This window comes from Melitaea cinxia, chromosome 25 (genome assembly GCF_905220565.1).
Source record: "Melitaea cinxia chromosome 25, ilMelCinx1.1, whole genome shotgun sequence".
Classification (NCBI taxonomy): Eukaryota; Metazoa; Arthropoda; class Insecta; order Lepidoptera; family Nymphalidae; genus Melitaea; species Melitaea cinxia.
Window position 1 is genome coordinate 2,779,558 of NC_059418.1, and position 13,819 is coordinate 2,793,376.

The window sequence follows — 13,819 nt, forward strand, 5'->3', positions numbered from 1 at the left end:
GTACACTATCACCGAGTTGTGGGAAAAATCCAAAAATTTAAGTAGAGGTTAAACTAATAAAATAGCAAGAATTGTAAATAAGAAATGAAATCTTGTGAATAAATTAGTTTAATCACTACTTAAATTTTTAATTATGTTTCACACACTTAATAAGTCTTGTGTATACTTAAAAGTACGTCAGTAGTAATCGTAGTAACAGTGAATTACGAAATTAATGCCCTTACTTGTAGATATATGTACATGCTATTCCGGTTCTTTAGACTTGTCCCTACATTTCGGGATCGCTTTTCGTATAAACACATGCAACACTGCAAATTTCAGTGCTACCAATCAGATTACGCGTCAAGTTACGATGAACGGATAATAGGCATTGATTGCGACTCGGAGTTCCTTGGTACCGCCCACTCGGATCCGAGTTTCTGTCTCGTTCATTTTGCATAAGCCAGTCGAAACACGGCATCCGTGGAGAACGCACGTCGCTTAACGCACGTCGCTTAACGCACGAACGAATATCGTTTATTTACGAAAATAATTATTGGATTTATTGTGAAGTGTCTATAGTTAGTTGTGTGTCTAAACACACGAAAGTGTTTTTCGCGCCAAAATGGACAGACAAGCAGGGCCGTCTAAAAATAGATCCAAACCAATTTCTTCAACATTTCTTTGTAAAAAAAGGCGTCGAGAAAGTGATGATTGCGACTCGGAGTTTTCTTATGAAGATTGTAGTGAGGAAGAGGTATATTCTCAATGTCCTGACGAAGAAATATCTTCGAGTGAACAAGATTGTGATAGTGATGACAGTAATTTTAGCATTTTTGATACAAAAATAAAACGTTCGTATACTCAGATATCTAAGAATAGTAAACCTGTTGAAGCCTCAGGGTCATCAGCTCAATCCACAAGGTTGGTTATTGACAAAACCACAAAGTCATTAGCGTCAAAGCAAACTGTGGGCCAAATAATCAAAATATCCAAGAAGAAGCCAGCTATTTTTAACCCTAATGCATTAGTTCAACCCTCAGGGTCATCAGTCCAGTCCTCACGATCATCAGATCAACCCTCAAGTTTGCTTAATAAAACTACGAAGTCAGAACAAACTGCGGGTCAAATTGTGAAGATGTCCAAGAATAAACCACATACCCCTTACCATAACGTACCAGCTCAACCCTCAAGGCCATCAGCTATTTTTTCAAGACCGTCATCATTCAAAAAGCAACCCAAGCCTACGATTCCACGACAAGTATCTATGGAAGTATCTGTGACAGTTTCCCACAACAATGAGACTCCAGCTGAACCTTCTGATTCCTCATCAACGATGCCAATGGTTCCTACAGTAGCCGTTAAAAACAGTGACGACATCTCTGAACTTAATTCTAGACCTCATCTTGATTGTCATTCATCGTCCCCATCACCATCTCTTATAGAAGACATTTGTTCCCTCCCTGATATAACAGATAGTCTATTGCCTTCTAACATTTCTACACCTACCATATCTCTGCTGAGATCTGATGCACCCACTCCAGATTTATCTAATGATAACGATGAATCTCCGGATTTGTCACCTACTTGTGGAACTACTTCTGATCAAGTACCAACAAGACTTGATTTGTCAACTCCTGATTTACCTGATGATGATCATGAATCCCCAAATTTGTTACCTGCTGGTGGATCTACTCCTAACTTAACAGTTGGTGACTACGAAGAGCCTTTGTCTGACCAGCAAAATAATAACTCACCTTCTCGTCAAGGAGCTACTGGCATCTGGTGTAATAACTCAGATTCAATGAAAATATTTGAGTTCACCGGGGAGCAGGAACTCTTAGTAGAAGCCCCACGAGACCCTTACGAAGCATTTCGATTATTTATTGATGACCATCTGTTGGACCTCATTGTTAGAGAGACTAATTATAACGCAATCAGGGTGTTATCTGGAGAAAATGTCTCTAGACACTCAAGAATTAAGGATTGGAAGGAATTGACTCATGACGAACTTTTAACATTTTTAGGCCTTCTTTTACATACGGGAACGATTCGTCTGAATCGTATCTGCGACTATTGGAAAAAAAATTATTTATTTAATATCCCGTGTTTCAGCCAATTAATGTCTCGAAATCGATTTTTGCTGATATTGCGATGTCTGCATTTTACTTCTGAAACGAGTGATGAAGACCGTCTTGTTAAAATTCGCCCCTTTATGGATCACTTTAATAACAGAATGAAATCTATTTACAGTCCGGGTAAACAACTGTCATTGGATGAATCCATGGTCTTGTGGCGTGGTAGACTTCTATTCAGACAGTATATAAAAAATAAAAGATTCAAATATGGTATAAAACTGTATGTTTTAGCAGAACCCGATGGCACCGTTCTAAAATATCAAGTGTACGCTGGTGCCAATGATGAAACTTCAGGCCAAGGTCATGCTAGCAAAATTGTTTTCAAACTTTTAGAAGAAAGATTAGATCGCGGCCACCATGTGTACATGGATAATTATTACAACTCTTATGGGTTGGCTCTCAAATTGCTGGACCGACAGACATATTGCACAGGAACAATAAGAAAAAATCGAAAAGATAATCCGGTTGAAATTGGAACTATCCCGTTGAAGAAAGGTGAAAACAAATCTTTGTTCTCGAACGGCGTCCATATTGGTAAGTGGAGGGACAAACGTTACGTATTGTATTTATCTACGGAACATGATGACGAGATGTTGGAAACTACATCCAAAAGGGGTTCTGTGGTGTTGAAGCCGTCGGCAATTGTCCACTATAATAATTTTATGTCAGGTATAGACCTGCAAGATCAGATGCTGTCTTATTATCCAATACAAAGAAAGACGCTGCGTTGGTATAAGAAGCTGTTTATACACATGCTGCAAATGAGCCTCAGCAATGCATGGCATCTTTACAATAAATATAGTTCAGTGGATAAGCTTAACCTTTACGATTTCCGTTTGAAATTACTGGAAAGGCTTCTACCAGATCCCAATGAAATCAACCGGCGCCAAGTTCTCAAAAAAAAGCACGTGCTTACCAAAATTGAAAAGACCCGAACGAGGATAAAGAGAATTGGAAGAATCGAGAAAGAAACAACTGAAGTTGTCCGAAAAGAATGCAGAGGATGTAGAGCCCTGAAAAAGCGAGTCCAAACAATTTATGAATGTAAACAATGCGAAGGTTCTCCAGGGTTCTGCACAAAGTGTTTTAGTGAACAACACTCCTAATGCGTTCTGTTTTTTGTTTCTATGTCTTCTATTTCAAGACTAGAAATGATTGTCATTTTTATTATATATACTTGTATATATTTTTTAATTTTTGAATTCGTTTTCAAATGATTGTAAGTAGCACTTGGTTATGTTAACTTGATATTAATTTTAGTCATTTGATAATTTAAAATTTTATTTTGATTGTTTTTTTTAGTTACGTACTTACTTATATTTCATGTAAGTAATTGATAACCTCAGGGACACTCCTAAAGCGTTTTGTTTTTTGTATCTATTTCTTTTTCTGTTATTTATTTATATTACACGACTATAAATTATTGTGTCATTTTCAAAATATATTTTTTTATTTTGGACTCGTTTTCAAATGATTAATAATATTCGCTTATGTTAATTTGTTATGTCATTCGATAATTTTAAATTTGATTTATATTGTTTTTTTTAGATAGGTAGTGTAGGGTAATAATACGTAATTTATAACCTTAATAAATCTCTTTGCCTATGAAACTACTGTAGTTTTCTTGTAACAGAATTTTTGCAGTACCTGTGCTTCTTCTTTAAAAATATTCCCATTCCTAAATATAAGTTCCTACTCGGATCCAAGTATTTGGCTTCCAGGCATATAGCATGCCAACTACTCGGATCCGAATAAAGGCAATTTTATAATAATAACAATAATAAAATTAATATTTTAGGCATAATATTAGTCATTCATGTATACCTTAAGAAAATTGACAGAAAAAAAAATTTGGTTTCTAAGGTAAAAAAACAAAAAAATTACAGTGCGTTTGGGAAATAAAAAGGTAAGTTTTCACTAAATTTCGTGAAAAAAAATTTTGTAAGAAAAAAATAAAAAACCAAAAAGTTAGTTTTTTGAATTTTTCACATGAATTTTGAAGTTATTTAAAAAAAGTGTACAAACAATAACATGTAGATCTTTTTATTACCTGCTACTAGCCCGTTGGCGCAGTTTGCAGTGCCCCGCTTTCTGTTCCGCGGGTTGCGGGTTCGATTCCCGTCTGTAAGACCCGTGTGTGTGAGTCCGGGTGTAATATTTGTATTTATATATGTATTATTTCTATCTATTTCCCTTAACCCATCCCCCCACTTCCCGACCTCAGATCGCCCATAATCTATTTTTCATTTCATTTTCATTGTGTTCTCTTTCTTTTTCAATGGGTTTCATCCTACTACAATTTTTTCACTTTTTACCATTATCATACCCATTATTATTGATTTTTCATTTTCAAATAATATTACCATGATCATTTATTGTACAATTTCTAGGCATCACAAACTACGACGATTTTGCGAAATATTTGCAATGTATTATTTGCACTGAAATGTCTAAAGTAAAAAAAGCGTCAATTATACCATTTGACAACAAGTTAAAAAAATATTAGAAGTCATTCAGCAGGCAGGAGATGAACCACGTAAATATAAAGCTTAGAACATTATCGGCGACGACTTGCCATACAGAGACATTGCAACATTTGTAGATTTCGATAAATCTTTAAGAGATAACGAGGAAAAATGGAAAGAATTGGTATTTAAAAACTATCTAAATGTTATTCACAAAGATTTACAAATTATTGAAATGTTGGGAAGATTGAATTGAATTGATAAAAACTCACAGAACTTTTCAAGTCCCTAGTGCTGTGACACCCAGTGGCAGAAAATCATCGGCTTCAGATGCTGTAAAAATTACAGATATTTCTCCAATACCAAAATCAGACATTAGAGAAACAGCAAGTAAGAGGAAACATAAGAAGTCTGAAATACTTAGCAGTTCACCTAACAAGCTAAAGCTTGAGCGAGGTAGCACAGCGAAGAAAATTCCAAGTTAAAGGGGGAATTAAGTATGCAAAAAACCTACAAAACAGCCTCGAAAGAAGCAATGGTCATATGTTGGTTGTAAAAAAATATATATAAAGAATCGAGTACAGAAGATTGGATTGGTTGTTCTATATGTTCAGAATGGTGGCATGAAAAATGCACAGCGTACATAGGCGTTGGACAGTTCAAATGTCACTTTTGTATCTAGAATAGGTTGATTTAGTATTAATAGAGCTTAAGTTCATTTAGTATTACCTTAAAAGCTACATTTCTCCATGCGCAGTTTTAGCGACCCTATTGCGCAATGTTACCCGCCCAGGGTCCTAAGACTGTGCATTTAACATTTTTTATGTATATTGTTCAATTATTCCAAAAAATGTTACAATTATTTGATTAACGCCGAGTTGCACGAAACCTTCGCTAATTTTCCGTTAACTAAGTAGAAATTAATCTTAAGATTAGCTAATCTCAAGATTAAATTTAATGTTCGTTATTATTTTCTCATCTTTTAAATGATGATTAAGTGTTTCCTCATTAAAAAATATACTTAATCTGAAGACAGATTATTAAGGTTTAAAATTGTTCACCTTGAATGAATTAAATGAACGATATTTTTTATTATCTGCGTTTTTGCTAATTTAAATTGGCGCCACTAGATAATAATATAATCAGAAAAATGAGTTTTATGTCATAAAGCTTAGAAGCTAATTTTCAATTAATACGTAATTGTCTCACCGTGTGTCTGAAAAAATTCAAATAACAGAAACATAGAACTGTCGAAGTAGAAAAAAAGGTATTTTCTTTTGGTAAATTAAACCGGTTTTTTTGCGTGTGAACTTCAAGACATGTCAACATGTCTAATTCTAATCAAACGAACGATAGAATTCCACGGAAAAGGGGCTCAAACTATACAGAGGCAGAAAAAAATTTTGATGTTTTTGGCTAAACGGTAAGTATACTACGCTTGGTTTCTTAGCAATAAGTTTTGCTTCACAGAATCCTTGTAATAGCTTATTTTCAGGTATAATAACATCATTGAATCAAAAGCCACTGGCACAGCAATTTTCAAAAAAAAAATAGCAGACGCGTGGGCTCAATTAGTCAAGAGCTATAATGCTTCATCCACTACTGGTATAAGAAAAACGGAGCAGCTGAAGCATTTGTACGAGAATATGAAGCAAAACGCTAGAAAAGCTCTGGCTACATCAAATGTAATTATTGTTACCTTAAAAATTTGCTGCTAGCCGATCTGGCCGTATCAGATATGATATTACATACCTAATAATATATAGACTATATTACTTCTGGATAAAGTAGCTTTCTAATGGTGAAAGGTTTATTAAAATCTGTTCAATAGTTTCATAGTTTACCAATTAAATACATACAATAACATACATACTATAAATACTCTTTATTTTATTTATATAAGGATTAAAATTTTAATGAAAATATTTTTATGCATAGTAATTCGAAATTATATTTTTTAGAAAGCTGACTACCTGCATAAGCTAGTGGAAGAGAAAGCGAAAGCAGTTCTGGAATATCTGGACAAATCAGACGTAGGTTTGTTTAATAAATTTATACTTGATGAATTAATTGTTTATTCTAATATTATAAGTATTAATAACTTGTTTTTTTATTAGAAAGAAAACATATCGGATTTGGAAACACTGAAGTTCCTGGATAAAGCTGACAAAGTTTGTATAATTATTTAATAGCTTGTGTTATACAGGGTGGCCGATCACTTGACGTCATAAAAAAAATTAGGTCCGGTATGTTGTGGGGTATCCGAATCACCCCCATGTATGTTACGCGGTTTTTTATAGTTTAGGAGTTATGATTTTTTTTTTCGATTTTATGAGAAATTTCGACTTGACCATCTTAAAAAATTTCTAAAAAAAAAGCAAAAAAATTTTTAGAGTTCTATTTTTTGCAACTGAATTCGCATAAGTTGTTCTTATATGCATAAAATAATCAGCTTCGTAGCTTTGATGAAAGTTATGAAAATGTTGGCCTAAAGTCAAAAATGTACGTTGCGTGAATTAGGACTTAAATTTTCAACTTTAAATTAAAAATCTAAACATGTGACCTTATGATTTCTTAGTTAGTCTTAAAAATGCGCCAGACTCTCAGCTTTCATAATACTAAAAAAAGCCGTACTTAATATGGAAAATTTGGCTAAAATCGGTCTTCAAAGACAGCATGGTGGAGAATTCTTAAAATTAGCCTATTGATTAAAAATTTTTTTTTATTATTCCTAAGGTTAATTAATGATTAGAAAATGCTGGAAACCTATTTTGTTGGCTGGATAAGAAAAATTTTAGGCTTTTAAGTAAAACGAGATCATAATGTTATAATCATTTAATATTTTTAAAATTTATAATAAATGTTCAATGTGGCCACCTCCAGCAGCAATACACATACGACACCTTCGTAAGTTGTTAGTAAACTTAGAGCCGTTAGCTAACGAGCTGCGGGAAATAAATGAGATAATTAGCGTCAACAAAATAAATAATGATACGGTCTATCAAGGAAGTCGTTTAAGTAAATTAATACAATCATTAAGAACTAATCATTTAAACAAAGAAGAAAAGGAATCATTAGTAGATTTGTGTAAACAATATAATCATATATTTCATTTAGATGGTGACAAATTGACATCAACAAATACAGTGATGCATGAAATACCTACTAATAGTAACATTCCTGTCAATACAAAGTCATATAGGTATCCAGAGGCACTTAAAGAAGAAGTTAATGAACAAATAAGTAAATTGTTAAAAGATGGAATTATTCAACCATCGAATAGTCCTTGGAATTCACCAGTATGGGTGGTCCCTAAGAAAATGGACGCATCCGGAAAAAAGAAGTGGCGACTTGTCATAGATTTTAGAAAGTTAAATGAAATAAGTATCGGAGATGTGTATCCACTACCTCAAATAAATGACATACTCGATCAGTTAGGTCATAGTAAATTTTTTACAACATTAGATTTAGCGTCAGGCTTTCATCAAATAAAAATGAGTCCAAAAGATCAAGCGAAAACAGCGTTTAGCGTACCATTAGGACATTATAAATATACCAGAATGCCTTTTGGTTTAAAAAATGCACCAGCAACATTCCAAAGGTTAATGAATAATGTTTTAGTAGGTTTACAAGGAATTAAATGTTTTGTATATCTTGACGATATTGTAATTTACGGTAGTTCTTTACAAGACCACAATATGAAGTTAAACGAGGTTTTTGATAGATTATCACAACATAGTTTAAAACTCCAACCGGGTAAATCTGAGTTTTTCAAAACCGAAGTTATGTATTTAGGTCATTTAATTACTCAAGACGGTGTTAAACCTGATCCAAAGAAGATAGAGGCTGTAAAAAGTTATCTAGTACCGAGAAATCCAAAGGACATTAAAGCTTTCTTAGGACTAGCCGGATATTATCGAAGATTTATTGAAAATTTTAGTAAACTCAGTCAACCATTAACTAAACTTTTAAAGAAGGACGAACCTTTTATTAGGACAAGCTTACAACAAGATTCATTTGAGATATTAAAAATAAAATTATGCGAAGAACCTATTCTACAATATCCGAATTTCTCTGAAGTTTTTAATTTAACTACAGACGCTAGTAATTACGCAATAGGAAGCGTTTTATCTCAAGGCTTAGGATCGGAAGATTTATCTATAGCTTATGCTAGTAGAATCTTGAATAAAAGCGAAATAAATTATTCGACACTGAAAAGGAATTGTTGGCAATCGTATGGTCTGTAAAACATTTTAGACCGTACCTGTATGGAAGAAAATTTAGAATAATACCAGACCACAAACCTTTAACTTGGCTAATGAATGTCAAATATCCTGGATCTAGATTAGTTAGATGGAGACTTCTATTAGAGGAATATGATTATGAAATAGTTTATAAACAAGGAAAATTAAATCAAAATGCCGATGCTCTAAGTAGAATAAAACCAGAAAAGACAGAATCAGAAGAAGTTATTAAAATTCACAGTGTTACAAAAAATAGAGAAAATTATTCATCATTTTTAAAAGAAATGGAAAGAAAACCTATTCTATATAACAAACTCAACGAACATAACGAAAAGCTTCCAAATAACGGAAATAGTATTGTATTTACGTCAACTGATTTAGATATTGAGAATGATAAGAAGTTGTTAGAATACGAAACTTATATAAATAAATTAAAATCAAAGAAACCAGTTCAATATGAAGTTTTAAGTATACAAAATAATGGAAGTAAAGTATATTTTACCTTCCCAAAACTGAACTATTGAGATAGCGTAACGTATGAAGACATATTTGAATGCTTTAAGAATTTAAAACACGCATTAGTGCAAGAAAAAAATTAAAGAAATTAATTTAACTAGTTTTTGTAATTTTCATCTTAAATGGCATAAAGTCAGAACCATAATTAGGTGTATATTCAAAGATACGGAAATATCAATAAACATATTTCATGGAAGAGTTCAAACGCCAAAAAGGGAGGATATACCGTCTATTTTAGAAGAAAATCATTCAAATGTTATGTCAGGTCATACAGGCTTTCATAAAACTAATAAGAAAATTAGAGCCAACTATCAATGGGACACTATGAAAAAAGATATTAAAGATTTTATTAAGAAATGTGAATCTTGTCAAAAGAATAAAATAAATAGAAAGAAGAATATAAAGTCTATGGAAATTAATTCAACCTCTACAAACGCTTTTCAAAAAATAGCTCTTGATATAGTAGGTCCATTACCCTTATCAGAGAACGGAAATAAATATATTTTAACATTGCAAGATGACTTAACAAAATACTCTCAGGCATATCCATTACCTAAACATGATTCTGAAACGATTGCAGATTGTTTTGTTCGTAATTTTATATGTAGATTTGGAATACCAGAGATATTATTAACTGATCAAGGAGCAGATTTTTCTTCTAATTTATTAAAAGAAATTGCGAAATTATTTAAAATAAAAAAGATAAATACTAGTGCGTATCATCCACAATCTAATGGAGCATTAGAACGTAGTCACTCGACATTAGCAGATTACCTGAAACATTACGTTAATGAAGACCAAACTAATTGGGACAAATGGATTGATTTTGCTATGTTTTCTTATAATACAAGTGTTCACACTTCAACTCAGTTTACACCATTTGAACTAATATTTGGATTTAAGGCAAATTTACCGAGTTTTATAGTTAAAGAACCTGAGTTTAAATATTTTTACGATAACTATTTAGACGAACTTATTTTAAGGTTACAGAAATCAAGAGAAATAGTGAAAAATAAATTGATAAGTTCAAAGGAGTATAATAAACAGATCTACGATAGGAAATGTAAAGACATAGAATTTAAAGTAGAAGATTCAGTTTACTTAAGCAACGAGGCAATTAAACCGGGAAAGTCTCGAAAATTATCACCTTATTGGTTAGGACCATATAAAATAGTTAAAGTGAATTCTTCAACTAATGTTACAATTAAGATTAAAAATAGGAAATTAAAAGTACATACTAATAGGCTGAAACATGCGTTTGTTTCAGGATGAACCTGATTCGGGTTATGATATTCCTGACATTGATACCGTGCGTAATAAGTAGCGATAAGTTATATAATATTAGCATGATAGATAAAGGAGGTATTTACTTTGAAAATTTAGGAAAGGTTAATCATTTCGATAGTGAATGGAATTTACTAACGTATTTAGATATAGCTGATATACATAGAAAAATAAATTTAATTCATGATACCTACATTAGAACCAAAGATTTGTGTAATCACGAAACTTTCACAAAATTTTCCCTTTGCCAAACATCACTTGTGATTTTAAAACAAATAGTTCCTCAATTAAATACTCAAGAAAATATCCTTAGAGAATTAACAGGCTTTCATAATAGCCATAGAGCTAAACGATCGTATATAGATGGAGTTGGAAGTATTTTTAAAGTTCTTTTCGGTACTTTAGATGCCGATGACGCGAAAAGATATAACGATGCAATTGAAAACTTAGATAAAAATGAACACGAAGTTTTAAATTTATTAAAATCTCAATCTAACATTATTAAATCGACGATTTCTAATTTTAATACAACCATTACAGATTTAAATAATAATGAAAAAATATTCAATGAAAATTTAAATTTACTGTCGAATTACACCAAAGATATAGGAGATAAAATATTTAGTATCAAAATGAAACAAGACATCGATGAGCATATGTCCTTATTAACTTTAATTACTACCGAAGTAAACAATGAAATTTCGACAATTATTAATGCTATTTTATTCGCGAAAAATAATGTTATCCATCCAGTAATCATTACTCCAGAACAATACGGAGCAGAATTAAGAAAGACTTTATCATATTTGCCATCACAAACGAAATATCCTCTAGAGCTAAATGAGAAACATATTCCAGAATTACTATTATTAACTAATTTAGTGTCATATGTAATGAATGAAAAACTTGTGTTTGTAATTAAGACACCGCTTATCACTCAAATAAGTTACGATTTATATCATGTTCTTCCAGTACCAATAAAAAGTAGTGATAACACATTTATATTCATTTTACCTAATTTTAAATACTTTTTAATATCAAATAATATAATATACTAGTATAGAATATTTAGATCAATGTAAAAATCTTGAAAATGATAATAGATACATATGTAAATTAGAAACCGCCTTATATTCTGTACATACAAGCAAGACATGCGAAACTGAATTAATGTATAGCAATACAAAATTGCCCGCTGAATGTGATACAAGAGTAGGATATATACAAACAGAACAGTGGTATAAATTACACCATAATAATAATTGGTTATTTGTAATGCCTAGAAAAACTATAGGTACATTGAACTGTAAAAATAAAGAACCTGTTGATATTGAATTCATATATACTGGAATAATTAAAATTTCAGATAGCTGTAAGTTATACACTACTAATATCATGTTACAAACTCAATTATTAGGTTTAGAAAGTAAGTATTTTTCAGTTTTATAGCAGCTTATATTCTGTTCAGTTTAATAGATATTATATCCGATGAATGTTGTAAAAAGTTGAAAAATAAGAATGTAACTAAAATTAATTTTGTACCATTGAAAATACATGAAAAATTAGTTTTAGAAAGCTTGAATTTAGCAAGTCACAAGATAGATGATATAAATGATATTATTAACCAAATGGAAAATGAAACAGTTTTTGATAAGGTTGTTAATAATGTTTATTTCGCATATATATTATTTTCTATTTTGAAAATGATTGCAATTTATGTTCTATATCGTGCAGCTAGATATTTATGGAGAAGAAATTTCTTTTGTAATAGAAACAATAGACTATTAGCATTAGAAGACACTAGATCTTGTTGTGCAAGAATTACAAATTGTATAACTTTAAAGGTAAACAATGATAATAGAGAAAGAGATATTGAATTAGAGGAAATGCCCTCAACGTCAGAGAATTCAGATTTACCTTTAAGACCTAGCGCAAGAATTGCTCAACTGAAAGTAAATTGAATTAATTAATAAGTAATAAGAAATTTGAATTAATAAGGTATTGTTAAGATTTTGTTTTACTTGATATTTTATTGATTTTATATTGTATAAGAAAATGATTATTATTAATAAGTTAAGAAGATGTTATTTTATGATTGTAATAATATGTATTGGGTTTTATCAAAATGTTTGGAATAGCTAAGTTAAGTTTTTTATATACACCGAACATTATAATTTGTCATAAAAGAAATCTACCCGTCTTGCCTTTACCCGAGTTTAACGGTGATCCTACCGATTGGTAATCGTTTTTTGATTTATTTTGTTCATTAGTCCATGACAACAGAGCTTACACGGAGACGGAAAAATGACGATACCTACTTTCGGTTAAAAATGAACCATATAATTTGATCAAATCACTCTCTATAACAGGATATAATTATCTTATTGCGTTAAACATTTTAAGATATAGATATGAAAATAGGCGAATTATTGCATCAAAATATTTAGATCGTATACTTGACCTTGAAACATGTTCCGAGCGATCATATCATAGTGTACGTAATTTATCAAATGTCAACTAAATGTCTTATTTTTTACTGTTATTTAACATAATAAAAGTTTTGGAATTGTGGAAACGCCATACTTTGTGTAATAAAATACTTCTGATTTACATTTAATTTTTATTTCAAAATTGCACGTAGTAATACACTAGCTGATGAATGTAATCTGACGAAATCTGTAAAATTGGAAAAAACTCAATTTGAAAGGTCACAGATCAAAATATCTACTATTTGCAAAGGGATAGTAGCGAATGGTTAGAACTTCGTAGAAATTCATCATCAGCATCCAACTTTGGGAAGGTCATCAAACGCCGTCCGACCACCAGTGCAAGTATCGTCAAAACTTTACTGCATAAGAACACATCACACATCGGTTCAATAGAACATGGTATATATTTATAATGAAGCTATTACTCTTAATCAGCTCGCAATACAAGAAGGAGTGCAAATAAGTCCATGTGGACTATTTATATATAGTGAAATTCCTTTTTTAGCAGCTACTCCTGATGATCATCAGGATTATACGAAATGATACAATTGTGGATATAAAATGACCACTATCTGCATTCAAAATGTCTATCAAGAAAGCTGTCGAGAAAAAAAAATAAGATTTTGGAATATAAAAAATAATACTATGACCATCAACAAAAATGATTCCTGTTATTACCAAGTACAAGGGCAACTTCATAACAC